General features: G+C 37.8%; 1 pseudogene; it reads right to left on the reverse strand.

Moving 5' to 3' along the window:
• Nucleotides 1–275: 275 nt before the first annotated feature.
• On the reverse strand, nt 276–374 carry LOC132272250 (small nucleolar RNA R71; annotated as a pseudogene).
• Nucleotides 375–2,789: the final 2,415 nt, after the last annotated feature.

A 2,789-nucleotide genomic window follows, 5' to 3' on the forward strand; every position in this document is an offset into this window, starting at 1 on the left:
TAAGTCACAAACCAATCAAATGCTTCCTAACTATCATGGACTTCCGAGTGAAGAACCTTACAAGCATTTGGATGAGTTTCTAGAAGTATGTTCCACCGTAAAATATATGGACATGCCGGAAGAGGTCTTAAGACTCAAACTTTTTCATTCACCTTAAAAGACAATGCAATGTATTGGTTTAACAATCTTAGGCCTTTTTCAATCACTTCTTGGGCAGAAATGCAATAAGAGTACTTGAAGAAGTACTATCCAGTTTCAAAGACCAATGCTATGAGAACCTCAATTCGGGAATTTTCACATGGGGATGGAGAAACATTTCATAAGGCATGGGAACGCTTTAATGAATTGCTTACGAAGTGTCCACATCATGACATGCCCAAATGGCAATTAGTTCAATATTTCTTTGAGAGCTTATCAGACAATTACAAAGGCATGGTTGATGCTTCCATAGGTGGCTCATACATTGATAGGCATGAGAATGACATGTGGCGTCTTTATGAGAGAATGAGTGAAAATTCTTTGCATAGAACATTATCATCCAAGAAAGGTAGAAATTCACAAGGTAGGAAGAGTGTTGGCTTACATCAGGTCAACCATTCAAATGAAATAGCCGCCGAAATGAAGTCTTTATCTCAAAGGTTTGATCAATTTTTGATTAACCAAAACCCGGCGAACCAAGTATCTTCCTTCCCTAACCATTCTCATCGTGCATCAAATGAAACATGTATGACTTGTTCTAGTGTTCTTCATTCTACTTCTCATTGTCTTCATGGACAAGTACGAACCCAATGAACAAGTCAATATAGCTTTTATGAACCAAGGGAACAATCCTTAAGGTACTCATTATAATCCAAGTTGGAGAAATCATCCGAATTTCTCTTGGAAAAACCAAAGAGAGGGCTCAAACTCTTCCCAAGGAGGTTTTCAAGGGAAATACATTCCACCTCCACTTTAAAACCAAGGATCCCAAGATTATAGACCTTATCAATCACAAGGGAATTAATTTATTAACTCTCATTTTCCCAACCAATCTTATTCCCAAGGAAATGCTAGAAGTCCCGCCTTTAAAGAAAAAGTTTTGAATTCTTTGGGCACTCTTGAGGCAAACACACAATTGCTTTATTCCCACTCTCAATCTATTGCGAAGCTAGAAACCTAAGTAGGGCAAATAGCAAGCACTCTTAATGCTAGAGAGAAGGTAAAGATACCTATGAATGCCCTACCTAAGCAACAATGTGTTATGGAAACCCATTCCTCATCAGAAGGCCACACCATTGAACATGTTAATGCAGTGGCTACCTTTCGAAGTGGTAGGGTTATGGACAATCAAGTTGAAATGTCCAATGAAGAAAGTGAACCGGTACAACCTCAATTTGTCACTCGTCCCGTTTCACAAGCCATTCTTCCTTCATTGTATATACATGATCTTGTGAATGAGAAAGCTTCAAAATGTGATTTGAAGAATGATTTTGAAAATGATTTGAAGAAAGATTTGCCGAAAAATGAGTTTGAACAGATTTTGTTGAAAAATGATTTGAAACAAAGTGATTTGAAAAATTCTCGTGTTGAAGAGTTTTCAAAAGGAAATGCTAAAAAGGTGTTTGAGCCAAAAGCTTCATTTTCGGATGCCTTAAGAGGATCCATTTCAAAAGACAACAAAAAGCAAAAACCAATGAAATCATGGAAATGTTTAGGCAAGTGAAAGTCAATCTTCCACTTTTGGATGCAATCAAGCAAATATCGGCTTATGCCAAATTCTTGAAAGACTTGTGCACCCAAAAGCAAAAGAACAAGAGCCAAGCACCAAGAAAAGTAGTTTTAACCGAGCAAGTGAGCTCAATTTTGCAACATAACACTTTACCAAAGTTTAAGGACCCCGGTTCACCTACTACTTCATGCATTATTGGTGATCATATCATTAATCGGGCGCTTCTTGACTTATGAGCAAGTGTTAACCTTCTTCCATACTGGGTATATGTCAAATTGGGCCTAGGTGAATTGAAACTGACGTCGATAGTTTTACAACTTGCCGACCGATCCATTAGGAAGCCTAGAGGTATAATTGAGGATGTTTTGATAAAGATTGACAAATTCTTCTTCCTCGTTGATTTCATTGTCATTGACACAGAACCGGTCCCCAATCCTAAAAGCCAAATTCCTGTTATCCTTGGCCGTCCTTTTTTGGCAACCGCTAATGCCAACATCAATTGTAGGATGGGGATAATGAAGATCTCATTTGGCCACATGAAGGTGAAGTTGAATATCTTCAATCCCACACCCAATTCATTTGACAAATATGAAGGAGAGGTTAATGTTGTAGATAAATGTCATGATCTTCAATGTCAAAGAAGTGAGCTTTTGTGTAAGACCAAAACTTCAAAGGGATCATCTTCAACTTTGCATTCTCAAAGTCTTGTTTCAAATTCTTACCTTGAAAGGGCATGGAAGCCCAAAGATTGTGATTGCATTGACAAGGGATCAAAAGTTTCTTTTGAGCTTAATCTAACAAGTTCTACAAAGAACCATTTGTTGGGTGGAGTTCAAAGCATCTATCACCCAAACAAGGAGGGGATGCAATACAATATCTTGAATTTGGGCTAAAAGAGCCCAACGTCTTTCTAGAGACATTAAAAAATAGCAAAACATTTCGTAGGGTGTCAAAACCCTATTCCTCCCTTATTTCTATCTTAAATTTCATTTCTTGCGAAGTCTAGATATTAGCTTTGGGTTCATATACGTGGCTAGGGACTGTGATTAGGATTGTATGAACTTTTATGTTGTGATTGAGC

Source organism: Cornus florida, unplaced genomic scaffold, assembly GCF_030987335.1.
Source record: "Cornus florida cultivar Cherokee Brave unplaced genomic scaffold, ASM3098733v1 CherokeeBrave_3.0.0_Hap2_Chr08, whole genome shotgun sequence".
Classification (NCBI taxonomy): domain Eukaryota; kingdom Viridiplantae; phylum Streptophyta; class Magnoliopsida; order Cornales; family Cornaceae; genus Cornus; species Cornus florida.